This window comes from Trematomus bernacchii, unplaced genomic scaffold (assembly GCF_902827165.1).
Source record: "Trematomus bernacchii unplaced genomic scaffold, fTreBer1.1, whole genome shotgun sequence".
NCBI classification, from domain to species: Eukaryota; Metazoa; Chordata; class Actinopteri; order Perciformes; family Nototheniidae; genus Trematomus; species Trematomus bernacchii.
The window spans coordinates 49,604-66,983 of record NW_022987847.1 but is presented as its reverse complement, the minus strand read 5'-3'; the positions used below and the strand labels follow the sequence as shown (position 1 = coordinate 66,983).

At 49.7% G+C, this 17,380-nt stretch overlaps 1 pseudogene; it reads left to right on the top strand.

Moving 5' to 3' along the window:
• The first annotated feature begins 286 nt into the window (after positions 1 to 286).
• LOC117468674 lies at positions 287 to 6,869 on the top strand (annotated as a pseudogene).
• The last annotated feature ends 10,511 nt before the right edge of the window (positions 6,870 to 17,380 follow it).

Here is a 17,380-nt window from a genome sequence, read left to right as displayed (position 1 = left end):
TCTGTTCTCCTCCTCGCCTCGTGGAGCTCCTTATACACTTGTATTCTCTGTTCTCCTCCTCGCCTCGTGGAGCTCCTTATATCACTTTGTATTCTCTGTTCTCCTCCTCGCCTCGTGGAGCTCCTTAGATCACTTTGTATTCTCTGTTCTCCTCCTCGCCTCGTGGAGCTCCTTGAGATGACGTTGTTTTTAAAGTGTGCTATATTAAGGAAATGTATTATGATGATGTTTCTGCTGCTCTCTCTCGTGTTGAAAGCTGTTTAAATGAATTCTCCTTCCCTTGCAGACCTCAGAGACCCTCCCCCCCACGCCGCCTCCCCCCTGCTGACCACCCACTGTGACTCCCAGCTCTCTCTGAACGCCACCCCCCACCCCACCGAGGACCTGATGGACCACCCCCCCAGGACTCAGAGGCTGGGGTCCTTCTCCTCGGCTGCCATGGACATCCTGGAGGAGGCGGGCGGGGCCCTGAGCTGCCCCAGCTTCACCAGCATGGCCACCTGCAGCAGCTTCTCGGAGCCCCCCCCCTCAGAGTACTCTGTGGACGGGGAGGGGTACTACACCTCTATGCACTACGACTGTGGCTTCTCCGACCCCCCCGAGGACGACCTGTCGGGGGTTCGCTGCCTCTCCCTCAGGAGGCCCAGGTCCCGGCCCCCACCCCCCAAGAGGAGCTCGTCTTTAAGGAAGATCTGCAGCGAGGGACCCCCCCCCCCCGAGGACCAGAAGTGTCCACTGGTACGTTGGGTTGCTGGGTAGGAGCCACACACTGTAGCTAATGTACACATGAAAAGCCTTGGAGAGGAAGGAGAGGACACGAGTATAGAGCCGTGATCATTACATGTACAAAGCGCCTTCAGGCGAGCAGTCAGAGGAACAGTGCAGGCGCCGGGAGCTGCTGAGGGAACTTTCACCTGGAAGACGTTGAGGAATTTGGAGCAGAGATCGGCAGCACCAGAGGGCTGGGGGGCTGGGGGGCGTCGGGGGGGCGGAGTAGGCGGTTGATGGTGGAGAACAGTGTTCTAGGGTTGCTTTGCTGGGCACCGATGAGACGAGAGTAGTAGAGTGTCTTTGCGTGGGAAAGAGCTTCCTTGTAGGCTGTCACATGGTCACATGGTCACATGGTCACATGGTCACATGGTCACATGGTCACGAAAGGCCAGCAGGTGGACCTGGACAAGAAGTACCTTATTGATCCTAATTGGGGAAATGTTTGCGTTGCAGCGACAAGGCGTTGTCCATTAGGGAAATGAAAAGAGTAGAAATAAACTAAAATGTAAACATCTGAAATAGAAAAGTAGAAAATAAACTTGTTGAAAGACAGTGAACTAAATGTAGAGCAGGGTGTGATATACATGAAGTGTGTGAGGAATGGAATTGTTGACCCTCTCTTCTTCTTCACCAGATCCAGAACTCCCAGGTGTTCCTTCATCGAGAGGATAAATGGGGGGGGGTCTCCGATGGTCTCCCTGATTTCGGCGTCTTCAGCTCCATAGACTCTTTTAAAGATGGGGGGGCGGTGCAGAGCGACTACGCAGACCTGTGGCTCCTGAGCGACCTGAGAGGGGGTGGGGACCTGAGAGGGGGGGTGGACCCGTACCGCTCGCTGTCCAACTCCAGCACCGCCACGGGGACCACCGTCATCGAGGGGCCCCCCCGGAGCCAGGAGACCCCCGACTCCCCCACGGCCCCCTCCCCCCCCTCGCTGGGGGGCCTGGGGAGCCCTTCCAGTGGTTACTCTAGTCAGAGCGAGACCCCCACCTCCTCCTGCCCCCCCCCCGACGCCTTTTTCCCAGGGCCACAGTCCAAGAGGAGACCCCAAGTCCCCGAGAGGAAGTCCTCGCTGTCCTGCAGGGACCTGGACCCCCCCAGGAGAGACCCCCCCTCACAGCTGACCTGGACCCCCCCCAGGACGGACCCCCCCTCACAGCTGGATCCCCCTGGAGAGACACCCCCTCACACCTGGACCCCCCTCAGACATGGACCCCCCCTCACCTGGACCCCCCCTCAGACATGGACCCCCCCTCACACCTGGACCCCCCCTCACACCTGGACCTAACCCTTCATGGGTTCTTCATCACCCCCACCGTGCTGCACTCGGTTCAGCTGCGCTCCTTCAACAGGGGGGTTGGAGGTCTGGGGGAGAAACCAGCCTCCTGCCCCCCTCCCTCTCCGAAGGCCTCCTCAGAGTCTCTCCTCCCCCCTCCCTCTCTGAAGGCCTCCTCAGAGTCTCTCCTCAGCCCCTCTCCCTCAGAGTCTCTCCTCCCCCCTCCCTCTCTGAAGGCCTCCTCAGAGTCTCTCCTCAGCCCCCCTCCCTCAGAGTCTCTCCTCAGCCCCCCCCCTCAGAGTCTCTCCTCAGCCCCCCTCCCTCAGAGTCTCTCCCCCCTCCTCTCTGAAGGCCTCCTCAGAGTCTCTCCTCAGCCCCCCTCCCTCAGAGTCTCTCCTCAGCCCCCCTCCCTCAGAGTCTCTCCTCAGCCCCCCTCCCTCAGAGTCTCTCCTCCCCTCTCCCTCTCTGAAGGCCTCCTCAGAGTCTCCCCTGACCCCCCAGGAGGAGGAACCTGAAACAGACTTCAGACAGGAAGTAGAAACATCTGTTCTGCAGAGAGGTGAGGAAGAGGAGGAGGATGAAGAAGGTCCTCTCCCTGGATTGGTTGAGGACAGAATGAGTGCTGACGGCCAATCAGAGGACATCCTGGAGAGCCTCCTCAGAGCTATAGGAACCTCAGAAGAAGAAGAGTTGGAGTCCTCCAGAGATGCAGGAACCACAGAAGAAGAGTTGGAGTCCTCCAGAGCTGCAGGAACCACAGAAGAAGAAGAGTCCTCCAGAGCTGCAGTGACACAGGACCTCTGCAGACAGACAGGTACGTCATGTGATCCGTCTCTCTCTCCGGGCCGTTAGTGGTTCTATCAGAGCCCCAGGTTGGGCCCCATGTTGAGGTCCTGCTTCTGTATTGATCCTCCTGATGGACCAGAAGTTATGTAGTCTACCTTCAGGCTCAGGCCCTCCTGGATCAGGTCTCCACTAACTTCTGGAGAACCAGGTTCAATAAACAGCTGTCTTAAGACAGACCACGTTCTGGATCCAGACTGGCTTTACGTAGGCCCCATCCTTGGGGGTTTCAGGGAACATTTCCTTATGTCTCAGTTTAAGCTGGAAGGACTGGAAGGACTGGAAGGACTGGAAGGGTTTATGACACATGTCTCCTTCACCTCTGCTGTAGGATATTAAGTGTTGATTTCTGTTAACAGACGCCCCCCCCCCTGACGCTGGAGACTCCTCCCTGAGTGAAGAGTCTAAACCGGAGGAAGATGGCGTGTTTGCATCCCCGACCAGGACTCGAACCACCGAGGACCTGTTCGCTCTGATCCACAGGTCAGCAGAAAACCCTTTCAATCAATCAATCAAATCAAGGTTTATTTATAGAGCACATTTAAAAGCGATGTTTGGTCGGGCCAAAGTGCTGTACATGTAATAACTACAATCACATAAAAACACATTTCTATAATCACAATAAAAGACAATAAATTACAACAGATATTTAAAAAGAAAACACAGGGAAAAGTCAGGAGTCGTGCTCCGCTCTGACTAGAAGGCCAGAGAGAAGAAGTGTGTTTTCAGTGTAGATTTAAAACCCCCTAGGGTCTGGGCCGACCTCACATGGAGGGGCAGAGTGTTCCAGAGCCTAGGGCCAGCTGCTGAGAAGGCTCGGTGCCCTCTGGTTTTGAGCCTGGTCTTGGGCACTACCAGCAGCAGCTGGTCAGCAGACCTTAAAGCTCTGGCTGGGGTGTAGCGCTGGAGGAGTTCAGCTATATAGGCCGGAGCCAGCCCATTTAGGGCTTTGAAAACAAATAAAAGGATTTTAAAATCAATTCTGAACCGAACTGGAAGCCAGTGTAGTGAGGCCAGAATTGGGGTGATGTGGTCACGCTTTTTGTGGCCAGTGAGAAGACGTGCAGCTGCGTTCTGGACTAGCTGCAGGCGTTTAATTGACGCCTGGTCCATACCCACATACAGAGCATTGCAGTAGTCCAACCTCGAGGTAACAAAGGCGTTAATAACCCTTTCCAGGTCCTCAAACGATAAAAACGACTTGGCCAATAGTCGTATTTAAAAAAAGCAGGTTTTGACTACGCTGCTGACCTGCTTATCGAATTTAAAAGCGCTATTGAAGGTCACTCCAAGGTTCGTGACAGAGGGGAGGATATTATTTTTGAGGGAGCCCAGAATATCAACCTGGGAGGCTGGAGGTTGGGGTCCAAAAAAGATGACCTCAGTCTTGCTCTCATTGAGGTTGAGGACATTTTGGCTCAGTCAGGATTTGATCTCTGCTAAGCAGTCCATCAATAGCTGTAGTGAGTTTACATTTGAATTGAGTGGCAGATAGATCTGTACATCGTCGGCGTAGCAGTGGAAGGGGATGTTGTGTTTTGTGAGAATTGAACCTAGGGTCAGTATGTAAGTAGGAGGAGGAGAGTCCTTCAGTCTGTAGCAGCAGAACTAGAGCTGGTCCCAGGTCAGTCTGAACCAGCCCTCACTATAGGAGGATAGTCCTTCAGTCTATAGCAGCAGAACTAGGAGCTGGTCCCAGGTCAGTCTGAACCAGCCCTCACTATAGGAGGAGAGTCTTCAGTCTAAAGCAGCAGAACTAGTAGCTGGTCCCAGGTCAGTCTGAACCAGCCCTCACTATAGGAGGAGAGTCTTCAGTCTAAAGCAGCAGAACTAGTAGCTGGTCCCAGGTCAGTCTGAACCAGCCCTCACTATAGGAGGAGAGTCTTCAGTCTATAGCAGCAGAACTAGGAGCTGGTCCCAGGTCAGTCTGAACCAGCCCTCACTATAGGAGGAGAGTCTTCAGTCTATAGCAGCAGAACTAGGAGCTGGTCCCAGGTCAGTCTGAACCAGCCCTCACTATAGGAGGAGAGTCTTCAGTCTATAGCAGCAGAACTAGCAGCTGATCCCAGGTCAGTCTGAACCAGCCCTCACTGTAAGAGGAGAGTCTTCAGTCTATAGCAGCAGAACTAGGAGCTGGTCCCAGGTCAGCCTGAACCAGCTCTCACTATAGGAGGAGAGTCTTCAGTCTATAGCAGCAGAACTAGCAGCTGGTCCCAGGTCAGTCTGAACCAGAAATCACTATAAGAGGAGAGTCTTCAGTCGATAGCAGCAGAACTAGCAGCTGGTCCCAGGTCAGTCTGAACCAGCCCTCACTAAGAGGAGAGTCTTCAGTCTATAGCAGCAGAACTAGGAGCTGGTCCCAGGTCAGTCTGAACCAGCCCTCACTAGGAGGAGAGTCTTCAGTCTATAGCAGCAGAACTAGCAGCTGGTCCCAGGTCAGTCTGAACCAGCCCTCACTATAAGAGGAGAGTCTTCAGTCCATAGCAGCAGAACTAGCAGCTGGTCCCAGGTCAGTCTGTACCAGGCCTCACTATAAGAGGAGAGTCATCAGTCTATAGCAGCAGAACTAGCAGCTGGTCCCAGGTCAGTCCGAACCAGAAATCACTATAAGAGGATAGTCTTCAGTCTATAGCAGCAGAACTAGGAGCTGGTCCCAGGTCAGTCTGAACCAGCCCTCACTAAGAGGAGAGTCTTCAGTCTATAGCAGCAGAACTAGGAGCTGGTCCCAGGTCAGTCTGAACCAGCCCTCACTAAGAGGAGAGTCTTCAGTCTATAGCAGCAGAACTAGGGGCTGGTCCCAGGTCAGTCTGAACCAGCCCTCACTAAGAGGAGAGTCTTCAGTCTATAGCAGCAGAACTAGGAGCTGGTCCCATGGTCAGTCTGAACCAGCCCTCACTAGAGGAGAGTCTTCAGTCTATAGCAGCAGAACTAGGGGCTGGTCCCAGGTCAGCCTGAACCAGCCCTCACTAAGAGGAGAGTCTTCAGTCTATAGCAGCAGAACTAGGAGCTGATCCCAGGTCAGTCTGAACCAGCCCTCACTATAAGCGTTCTTGTTGCAGGTCTAAGAGGAAGGTGTTGGGGAGAAAGGATTCCTCTGAACTGAACTCCAGGACCCATCTTGGTGCCGCATCGACTCCCCCCCCCTCCCCCGCTGTGACTCCCCCGGTCTCCCCTCTTCCCCCCCCCTCCCCCTCTGTGACCCCAACAGAGTCTCCGGGTCCATCGTCAGGAGCGCCAGGAAGTCCAGCACCTCCAACGAGGACTTCAAGCTGCTGCTGCTGAGGAAAGGCAGCCGATCTGAGTCCGGGTTCCGCATGTCGGCCACGGAGATCCTGAGGAGCCCCTCGTCCCCCCGCCCCGGAGACCCCCTGCTGGCCTCCCCCCGCCCACCCGGAGACCCCTTGCTGGCCTCCCCCCGGCCCCCCAGGGAAGCGTCTTCTTCCCCCCTGCCTGGCAGCCCCTTCCTCAGGACCAACGCCGAGTCTTTCTCCCCGAAATCCTGCCCCCCATCCAGGTCAGGACGCTGCAGAATCCCCCCCCCATGCAGCAGCAGCCGCTACGGGGGCGCGATGCCGACTCCCTCCCTCCCCCATGCAGGCCATCTCTGAGGGGGAGGCGGAGAACTCTGACGGGGGTCCTCAGGACGAGCGCTCCCCCCCCCAGGACCCTTGTAGAACACTAACGGACCAGTTTTAATATATTTTAAAGGACCTGATGACGGTGTTTGGTCAGAAACGAGAGGATCATGCATCTGCAGAGAAACATTGCATATTCTGCAAAACCCTCTTCTTCATGTCTCTTCTTCATCAACATGTGTCCCCTCTTCTTCATGTCTCTTCTTCATCAACATGTGTCCGCTCTTCTTCATGTCTCTTCTTCATCAACATGTGTCCCCTCTTCATGTCTCTTCTACATCAACATGTGTCCCCTCTTCTTCATGTCTCTTCTTCATCAACATGTGTCTCCTCTTCCTCATGTCTCTTCTTCATCAACATGTGTCCCCTCTTCTTCATTTCTCTTCTTCATCACCATGTTGTCCCCTCTTCTTCATGTCCTCTTCTTCATCAACATGTGTCCCTCTTCTTCAAGTCTCTTCTTCATCAACATGTGTCCCCTCTGTGGAAAGAGACTCTGAAAGTTTCGGAACAAAGATTCTCGTCTCTTTTTGATTCCATTTTTATAAAAACTGTCTGAAAATGAGCTGATCAGATTTTGGCCACTTGATGATGTCATAACGATGTTTTGTCTTGTGTAACCATTAGCCAATCAGCAACTAGGTAACCCCCCCCCCCCCCTTATCACCTGAATCTCCTCCTAGACGCACCATTAGGCGCTTTCACAACCGCAGTACTTTTCCCACAAAGTTCATCAGAACTCTTTAGTTCTCATGAACTTAGTACAAGATCGCGTTCCACCGGAATAAGTTCCTGGGGAAGGATTAAGGCAAATGAAGCCGCTGACGTCACTCTTCTTCTTCTTCTGCTTTGGGTTTACTGGCAGGGCCGCAAACCACTTCACGGCGTATACTGCTGCCCGAATTCCCCGGCCGGAAGTCCCCGGAGTTGGGGAAGGCTTCAGTAGAAGCTGCTGGGACTCCCAGCAGGGACTGAAAAGGGGGTACAAAGGTTCTCATGAACTAATTTGAGTTCCGGCTCTTTTTGGTGTGAACGCGACATTTCGGAACTATATCGGAACTAAAGTGGGAAAAGTACTGCGGTGTGGAACGCGCCTAATGAGTTCTTTTGAACCAAATGTCTACTCAGAGGGGCGTGGGGGAGGGGCTCCTTATTTTCATCTAAAGTAACAGACAGAGAATCAGCACTTTGGAAACAGGGCTGAAAACAGAGGGGATTATGGGTAATGCTGCAATGATCTGTTTGGTGTTTCAGCCAATCAGAGACAGGCTCTGGATATATCTGAGACCTGTGATATATTGATGAAGAAGAGGATGATAGGGGACCTTTAAGACTTCCCTCAGCCCGACTTCATCAACATTCAGAAACTAAAACCACTCTCAGTTTTGACCCAAGGAAGAAGTACTGAATGTATTCTGTGAATACCCATCAGACACTCTGTTAGTTAGAAACCATGCAAACACAAAGGTGCCAAAACATCTTCATGTGATCACATTTTAAAATAACCCTTTGAACATTTGAGGTGCGTTTCCAACAGAGAGATGTTTCTGTTTCCTCTGTCGATCATAGAGTACAAATTTCACTGATGATATTAAAGATAGCTCACCATTACATTTCATATTCTAATGCAATAAGTGACTGGCAGGAGGCGTCAGTGACGAGGACAATCTGAGGAGGAGGTGGAGGAGGAGGAGGAAGAGGTGGAGTTTGGGCCTCAGCATGTTTTCTGTGATCTTTTGGGTTTGATGGAGGATGTATGTTTAAAAACGAGCTGGTTGTCATGGTGATGGATTATGGGATGTTGTACCAAATGCTCAAAACCTGCCACACGTCATCTGAATATATTTATTTGTATAAACTGACACAGAAAAGTAACTCTTCAGATGCCAATACGTTTCTGGTATGTTCTAGTTGATGAGATGTTATATCAGAGACACATGTACGGCAGACGAGTTGATGTGATTGTTATATCAGACATCAGACACACGTACTGCAGACGAGTTGAGATGTTATATCAGACACACGTACTGCAGACGAGTTGATGAGATGTTATATCAGACACACGTACTGCAGACGAGTTGATGAGATGTTATATCAGACACACGTACTGCAGACGAGTTGATGAGATGTTATATCAGACACACGTACGGCAGACGAGTTGATGAGATCTTATATCAGACACACGTTACGGCAGACGAGTGATGAGATGTTATATCAGACACACGTAATGCAGACGAGTTGATGAGATGTTTATATCAGACACACGTACATGCAGACGAGTTGAGATGTTATATCAGACACACGTACGGCAGACGAGTTGATGAGATGTTATATCAGACACACGTACTGCAGACGAGTTGATGAGATGTTATATCAGACACACGTACTGCAGACGAGGTTGATGAGATGTTATATCAGACACACGTACTGCAGACGAGTTGAGATGTTATATCAGACACACGTACGGCAGACGAGTTGATGAGATGTTATATCAGACACACGTACTGCAGACGAAGTTGATGAGAATGTTATATCAGACACACGTACTGCAGACGAGTTGATGAGATGTTATATCAGACACACGTACTGCAGACGAGTTGATGAGAGTTATATCAGACACACGTACGGCAGACGAGTTATTGAGATGTATATCAGACACACGTACGGCAGACGAGTTGATGAGATGTTATATCAGACACACGTACTGCAGACGGAGTTGATGAGATTTATATCAGACACACGTACTGCAAGACGAGTTGATGAGATGTGTATATCAGACACACGTACGGCAGGCGAGTTGAATGAGATGTTATATCAGACACACACGCACGACAGGCCGAGTTGATGAGATGTTATATCAGACACACGCACGGCATACGAGTGATAGAAGATGTATATCTTAGACCACGTACGGCAGACGAGTTGATGAGATGTATATCATCAGACACACGTACGGCAGACGAGTTGATGAGATGTATATCAGACACACGTACGGCAAAGACCGGAGATTGATGAGATGTTATATCAGACACACGTACGGCAGACGAGTTGATGAGATGTTATATCAGACACACGTACGGCAGACGAGTTGATGAGATGTTATATCAGACACACGTACGGCAGACGAGTTGATGAGATGTTATATCAGACACACGTACGGCAGACGAGTTGATGAGATGTTATATCAGACACACGTACTGCAGACGAGTTGATGAGATGTTATAATCAGACCCAAGTACGGCAGACGAGTTGATGAGATGTTTATATCAGACACACGTACTGCAGACGAGTTGATGAGATGTTATATCAGACACAGTACTGCAGAGCGAGTTGATGAGATGTTATATCAGACACACGTACTGCAGACGAGTTGATGAGATGTTATTATCAGACCACACGTACTGCAGACGAGTTGATGAGATGTTATATCAGACACACGTACGGCAGACGAGTTGATGAGATGTTATATCAGACACACGTACGGCAGGCGAGTTGATGAGATGTTATATCAGACACACGTACTGCAGGCTGTGTTTACATATTCACAATCATATGATACATAGATGTGTTTATTGTGATGGTACTCAGGCAATATGCTAAAGATGACAGTCTATGTAGCCATACTTTTACACGTGAATAACACGGAAGAGAGTGAGGGACACATGTTTACATGTCTGTGAGATCTGACAAACACATCTACATTCTGAGTAATAATTTAAATTCGGAGAAAAATGTTTGAATTCTGAGAAAAAGTCAGATTTCAAAGTAAAATGTGACTTTAGTTCAGAACCAAATAAACGGGGGTCCTGGTCCTCTTAGCGTGACTCCGTACTGAAGCATGATGACGACACCTTCATTCCTATCCTTTCTATCCTGTAGATAAATATCTGAACTCAGCAGACCCTTCTCTTCCTCTTCCTCTTTGTACAGATCTGTAAATATATGGATAGGTTTTGGGTCACAAAGGTGGACGAATTGTTTGTGTAAAGATGTTTTAAAGTTTACATTGATCTGAGCTGTGGATCACTTTGTATTTATTATTTAGTCAGCCTGTCCCTCAGTAACCCAGAGACAAAGAAATAAATGTGACTCTGAAATAAACCTGTGGCTCGTTGTTATTCTAAATATCTTCATCACGTCTCTCTCCAACAGGTGTGAAGAAACCCTGTCTGTTAGCATTAGCCTCATTAGCATATGATGTGCTCTCTCTACCTGTGCCCCCACCCCCTCCACTCACCTTTGACCCTCTCTATCCAGCTCCTTCTATGCCCTAGGGACCTTAGGGTCTCCTTCCCTTAGTGTCTGAAACTCGACCAACAACCAATCACATGAATCTCCCGCCCCTGACACACAAGCAGCGGTTTGATTGGCTAGAGCTTGTACTGGCATATGATTCGATTGGCTGACGCTTCTGCCGAGGCTTCAAAAGTTGAACATTGCTCAACTTTTGCAGCGAGCCACGCCAGCAAAGCTCCGCTTCGCTTCCCACAATGCAGTTTGGCGAAAAGTGACGTCACCCCATTCAAAGTGAATGGTGAAGCTTTCAACGCATGCCGCTGTGTGGACGGGCCGTTAGGGACCGAGTGACCCTCCTTCCCTTAGGGTCTCCTTCCTTTAGGGTCCGAGTGACCCTCCTTCCCTTAGGGCAGGGGTGTCAAACTCAATTTCATCGCGGGCCACATTCGCATAAAGGTTGCACTCAAAGGGCCGGTTGTAACGATATAAATATATAATATATATATATATATATAAAATAATGTATTATGTTACATTATTGCCTCTGAATTGGATTATTATCGGATAGGATAATAACTTGGTAATTAATTACGTCTGAAAGCAGAAGTCCAGGGCAAATCATTGCAAGTCTCTTCAGTGCGCATGTCACAAAAAGAGATGCATTGTGGAACATGTAGTTTATGGGCAACCTGCTTCTGTAACCGTATAATAAACTTATTATATTCTTTGCAAGCTCTTGCGGGCCCACATAAAATGAAGTCGCGGGCCGGATTTGGCACCCGGGCCTTGAGTTTGAGACCCCTGCCTTAGGGTCTCCTTCCTTTAGGGTCTGAGTGACCCTCCTTCCCTTAGGGTCTGAGAGGACTCTTTAAAGTAGAGACACTACATACTGATATACACCTGAACATCAGCAGGAGAGGACTCTTTAAAGTAGAGACACTACATACTGATATACACCTGAACATCAGCAGGAGAGGACTCTTTAAAGTAGAGACACTACATACTGATATACACCTGAACATCAGCAGGAGAGGACTCTTTAAAGTAGAGACACTACATACTGATATACACCTGAACATCAGCAGGAGAGGACTCTTTAAAGTAGAGACACTACATACTGATATACACCTGAACATCAGCAGGAGAGGACTCTTTAAAGTAGAGACACTACATACTGATATACACCTGAACATCATCAGGAGAGGACTCTTTAAAGTAGAGACACTACATACTGATATACACCTGAACATCAGCCGGAGAGGACTCTTTAAAGTAGAGACACTACATACTGATATACACCTGAACATCAGCAGGAGAGGACTCTTTAAAGTAGAGACACTACATACTGATATACACCTGAACATCAGCAGGAGAGGACTCTTTAAAGTAGAGACACTACACACTGATATACACCTGAACATCAGCAGGAGAGGACTCTTTAAAGTAGAGACACTACATACTGATATACACCTGAACATCAGCAGGAGAGGACTCTTTAAAGTAGAGACACTACATACTGATATACACCTGAACATCAGCAGGAGAGGACTCTTTAAAGTAGAGACACTACATACTGATATACACCTGAACATGAGCAGGAGAGGACTCTTTAAAGTAGAGACACTACATACTGATATACACCTGAACATCATCAGGAGAGGACTCTTTAAAGTAGAGACACTACATACTGATATACACCTGAACATCAGCCGGAGAGGACTCTTTAAAGTAGAGACACTACATACTGATATACACCTGAACATCAGCAGGAGAGGACTCTTTAAAGTAGAGACACTACATACTCATATACACCTGAACACCAGCAGGAGAGGACTCTTTAAAGTAGAGGCACTACATACTGATATACACCTGAACATCAGCAGGAGAGGACTCTTTAAAGTAGAGACACTCAGTGGCGACTGGTCATTAGGGGCACAGCCCCACCTAGTGTCAGCAGAAAGTATTGCAAATAATGATTACAAAAAATGCAAAAAATAAATAAAAAAATATATAAAATATATTTTAAGATCATGTTGAATCATCTGATTCGTCTGCACATTGCTGTTTTAGTCTGTGTTCTTCTAATTAGTGTCTACAGTGTGTGCCTATTGAGCTGTTTAGAGCCATGTGGGACAAAACCTGATCATGCCCCTCCCTCTCACTGTCTAAGTGAACGGTGACTGTAAAAACTACACTGCGCATGCTCAGAGTATTTTCCTATTTAATGTGTGTGGCAAAAAAATAATGACCATAGGGGCACTGAGCTGCCATCCCCACCATACGTCATCTCACATCATTCAGAGCTGATTGGCTGTAAGTACGTATGCCGCGAAAAGTGTGCTGTGTGAAGAGGAGACGAGAGAGCTGCAGTGACGCGTCCTAAAACCCGGAAGTAAGCTGCGCGTGGCTTCCCTCGACAAAAAAGCAATGAGATTTCTCCATAGGATTTTAGAAAATAGCTCAAAATAAGATCTGTGGGAAACGTACCTGTTAGATAAATGCACGTTTTGTTCAGCCGGATAATATCCACATGTCTACCCTACTTTCATCATTTTTTAATCATAAATCTATCGATATGATAGACTTTTGAAACTACAAGAAGATGAGGGAATGCTCTGGTTTTTGGACAAAATTAACATGGGATCACTCCCGTCACCGGACGTACTTCGTCTCACTGGAATATTAACGGTCATAGTGAATATAAAATCGTCCCCATGTATCCGGCCAATGACGGGAGAGTTTTGAAAGAGACAAAACACTGTTCCATACATTTAAAAACACTTAAACAATTAAACAATGTTTACCCCAGGATTCAGGCATCTTCCCTGGCTTGTAAAGTGCAGTTATGCGCCTTGGAGGTATTGCACTATTTACAAAATGTATACCCAGGATTGAGGCACCTTCCCTGGCTTGTAAAGTGCAGTTATGCGCCCTGGAGGTATTGCACTATTTACAAAATGTATACCCAGGATTCAGGCACCTTCCCTGGCTTGTAAAGTGCAGTTATGCGCCATGGAGGTATTCTGCTATTTACAAAATGTAGCACTCTATACACTTCCAGGGCGGAGACCGGGAAAATCACCTCTCTTTGCCCACTCACAGAGCCCCGAAGGACGGACTAGAGACCTCCAGCACCAGTCCCTAACAGTGGGACTCTGTTTATTTCACACCTCCAGGAGAGAGTCCGGGAAAATCACCTCTCTTTGCCCGCTCACAGAGCCCCGAAGGACGGACTAGAGACCTCCAGCACCAGTCCCTAACAGTGGGACTCTGTTTATTTCACACCTCCAGGAGAGAGTCCAGGAAAATCACCTCTCTTTGCCCCGCTCACAGAGCCCCGAAGGACGGACTAGAGACCTCCAGCACCAGTCCCTAACAGTGGGACTCTGTTTATTTCACACCTCCAGGAGAGAGTCCGGGAAAATCACCTCTCTTTGCCCGCTCACAGAGCCCCGAAGGACGGACTAGAGACCTCCAGCACCAGTCCCTAACAGTGGGACTCTGTTTATTTCACACCTCCAGGAGAGAGCCCGGGAAAATCACCTCTCTTTGCCCGCTCACAGAGCCCCGAAGGACGGACTAGAGACCTCCAGCACCAGTCCCTAACAGTGGGACTCTGTTTATTTCACACCTCCAGGAGAGAGACCTCTCTCTGCCCCCTCACAGGCCCCCAAAGGACGGACTAATGACCTCCAGCATGTCCCCATAACAGTGGCACCTCCATAACCTTGCACACCTTGAGTCCCCGGGCCCCCGCAGTTAAGCACTCCCCCACGGACTAAACACAGGTATTCACACCCACCAGAACCTCGTGCCCCTGGTGACCCTAAAGGGGGGTGGATTTTGTGGTGCTTTTATGTCCGCCCATCAGCATCCAAATTCGGCCTTCTTATTAGCACCACCACCCCCCTTCTGGGCTGGAGGTTCAAACACTTTAACTTTTTTTCACCCTCCTCTGGCTTACACCTCCTCTGCCAACACTTGAGCGCTCGTCACAGGGTTCAGCACCAAGGAGAGTGCCTCCCCGGTGCTGATGGAAAGTGCCCCTGGTAACCATCAAGGTTATTGTTTTTTTTTTTTTTTTTTTTATTTTAACAAAAACCACAGTACACACAGCCTAAAACATCAACTATTTACACGTTGCACTACTGCTGCTATAATAGTACTACTAAATTTTTTACCCTACGTTGTAAAGTGCAGTTATGCGCCCTGGAGGTGTTGCACTATTAACAAAATGTATACCCAGGATTCAGGCACCTTCCCTGGCCTGTAAAGTGCAGTTATGCGCCCTGGAGGTATTGTACTATTTACAAAATGTATACCCAGGATTATAATAATAATTATATACACGGTATACATATTCACAATGTTTAGCGGGGTTCCGGGGACCATATTAGGCGTCTAATTCGTACGGTGCACCAGGGCAAACAGGTTGAGTCCACTGCCCCTGACCCATCATTGCTCGTGCTCTGAAGAAGAGGTATTGTTGGGGTCTTGTCTGCTGCTCTCAGCCCCGGAGCCCTCTTCGGAGGTCTCCCCATCTGACAGCGGTAGACATCCTTCTGATGCTGATGCAGCTGCTGCCGCAACCGATGACGCCCTGAACATGGAGCGGATTCTCAATGCCTCCTTTATTCCAGGCGCATTCGCGTAGAACCGGTCCGCCGTGGTTACGTCGTGACACATAAACCTGGCGAGAATCGACCGGCTTTCTGGATCTTGGTGATGCTTGATATTGTCAGCCAGGGCAGTGCGCAGGATTGTGAAGGTGACGGCTGTTTCTAGCCCAGCATCAGCCCATGCCCTCTTCAAGTGAGCGTTCAGGTTCTTGGAGGCCCGATTCCCCCTTGTGAAAAGGAAGAATTCATTCTGAGGACCCAGCAATGCCTCTTTAATCCCCATCCACCGCATGACCCAGCTAAACTCCTCTACTGTAAGCGCCAGCTGTGCTTCGCCATATGTCTTGGCCATCTTGTGATCCTGCACATGGATGATGTAGCCCTCAGCAGTTCCCCTTATGGCTGCCTCTAAGACCTCACTGTTTTTCATGTTTGCGTACACGCCCGTACGGTGGCCATACAGGAGGCTCCAATGGAGGGTGAGATAGCCATAGAGAAGCTTCTGGGTGGTTGAGGTCGGCTTGCGGGCCATCAGGTCGAGGAGCTCCGGGATGCGCTTCTCAGCGGCCGCCATGGCGGTGAGAAGCTCCGCCTGGCTCGGCAGACAATCCAGTTTGTTCCTCTTCACCTTAAACTGGTGTAGAGTGACTGCCTTATTCAAGTGTTTCATGTTGGCTTTCACCTCTCTCATTATGTGGGTCATATCAGACTGGGTGAGCTTGCACCCCCGGGGCTTTGACTCAGACATGTACCCCATGAACTGGTGCACATTCTTCAGGAAGAACTCTGATGTTGTGACTGCCCGGCCCGGCTTTACAATATACTCGCTCCAGCCACGGATCATCTTCATGTTTCTTAGGAACAGCCAGTCTGACAGGCGGTTAACACCATGGGCCATGTATACTATGAAGTTCTTTATCCGGCTGACCTTCGACAGAACATTGTCTTTCTGTTTTACTGTCGGAGCGACACCCAAACAATGATCCCAGTATGTCTGAAGGTACGCCTCCATGCTTCTAGGCAACGTGATTTGACGCATGGTATTCCCCCGTCCATACCCAGTGGACCAGTAATTTGAGGGAGAGGGCAAGTCCTTAGCCAGCTTAGACGCACGGGTCTTCCGGCATACAGGGTTCTCGCTACCGGAGGCTACTGGGGACTGCATGACAGTCTCCACCGGGCTCTTCACAGGGGTCTCGCTACCGGAGGCTACTGCAAACATGACAGTCTTCACCGGGCTCTTCACAGGGGTCTCGCTACCGGAGGAAACTGGGAATATGACAGTCTTCACCGGGCTCTTCACAGGGTTCTTGACCGGTCTCTTCCCACCGGAGGCTACTGCAAGCATGACAGTCTTCACCGGGCTTTTCACAGGGGTCTCGCTACCGGAGGTTACTGGGGACTGCATGACAGTCTTCACCGGGCTCTTCACAGGGGTCTCGCTACCGGAGGCTACTGCAAGCATGACAGTCTTCACCGGGCTCTTCACAGGGGTATTGCTGCCTGAGGCTACTGTGTTTATGCCGGAGGTACTTGGGATTGCCAGGCCCTTAAATCGTATACATTCGTCCTCTTCCTCAAGAACAGCAGCACTCTGCTTCCTGGGTTTTAGCTCCTTTTTCAGCCTGGAGCGCAGGGTCTTCACCTCATCATTGAGGGCATCCTTTTGAGCCCTCAATGACACATTTTCCAGCATCACCTGCCTGCAGTCCTCGTTGTCACACTCGGTATGTGGGGAGAAGGGTGGAGGGTGCCCGGGGTATTCCTCCTCATTGTCTATATCCAATGATGTAGCCATTCCAATGATGGGGTTAGTCTCACGGAGGTCATGGAGCAACTGCAGTGCCACACTATGCTTCAGCCTTGCCATGACCTGCTGTGCCTCATGTCGGGACAACTCAGGGTGGTCATGTTTTACATGACGGTCCAGTCTCTTCCCAGCGTACGAACACCCAGCGATGGGACAGGGTTTGGTCCGAACATTTATCCTTCCACTGGCT